Genomic DNA, 1,176 nt, shown 5'->3' with positions numbered 1-1,176 from the left:
AACTCCAAAACCTGCATTCTGAAAAACCACAGAGAAACCCTGTCTCGAAAAAAAAAAAAAAAAAAAAAAAAAAGAATCCCACACACAACTGATAGGGCTGAATCTGGGCCTGTCCTCACCACATTCCCACCCGGATTTTGGATGGTCCCGGGTGCTTGCCTGTTCGGTTGAGGGTGTCATAATAAGCTCAATTTTTTTTTTATTTTAAAGTATTTAGATTTAATTTTTTTTTTTGCATGACTGTTTTGCTTGTATGTGTGCATGTATATGTACCATGTGTTTGCCTGGTAGCCTCAGAGGTCGAAGAGGCCATTAGATCCCCTAGGATTGGAGTTACAGAGAGTTGTGAACCCTCATGTGGGAAGAACAAGTGCTCTTATGTCGGAGTCATCTCTCCAGCCCCTAAAATGTTAATCATTTTAAAAACGGACCTCAACCAGGCAGTGTGGTGGCGCACACCTTTAATCCCAGCACTTAGGAAGCAGAGACAGGTGGATCTCTGAGTTCAAGGCCAACTTGGTCTACAAACTGAGTTCCGGAACAGCCAGAGTTTTTACTCAGAGAAATCTCATCTCAAAAAACAAACAAACAAAAAAAAAACAAAACAAAACAACAACTAGAGAGATGGCTCAGAGGTTAAGAGCACTGGCTGCTCTTCCAGAGGTCCTGAGTTCAATTCCCAGCACCCACATGGGCTCACAAATCATTTATAGTGAGATCTGGTGCCCTCTTCTGGCCTGTACATGCCACCAACAGAACATTGTATACATAGTAAATAAATCTTAAAAAAATAGACCTAGAGATCTTGAGAAAATGTTAACCTCAGCCAGTAGTAATGGCTGATGCCTACAATACCAACTACTTGGCAGTCCTAGGCAGGAAGTATACATGTTCTAGGCCAGCCTGAGCAACTTAGTGGCTTTCCTTCCTGGGTGGAGCTCAGTTAGGTTGCTGTCCAGCTAAATATAAGCCTGGAGATTAGCACCTAGCACTGCTGCTCAAGAAAGAAAAGTCACAAGGTCTCACTGTGTAGCCCAGGCTGGCCTCAGAACTCAGGGTGTGGAACTGGAGAGTTGGCTAAGCAGTTAGGAGCACACCTGTGCTTCTCTAAGCCCCACCCACATGGTCGCTCACAGCTATCCCTAACTACAGATCCAGGGCTTCCAATGGTCTCTT

Source organism: Microtus ochrogaster, chromosome 10 (genome assembly GCF_000317375.1).
Source record: "Microtus ochrogaster isolate Prairie Vole_2 chromosome 10, MicOch1.0, whole genome shotgun sequence".
Taxonomy (NCBI): domain Eukaryota; kingdom Metazoa; phylum Chordata; class Mammalia; order Rodentia; family Cricetidae; genus Microtus; species Microtus ochrogaster.
This window is presented reverse-complemented; position numbering follows the sequence as displayed.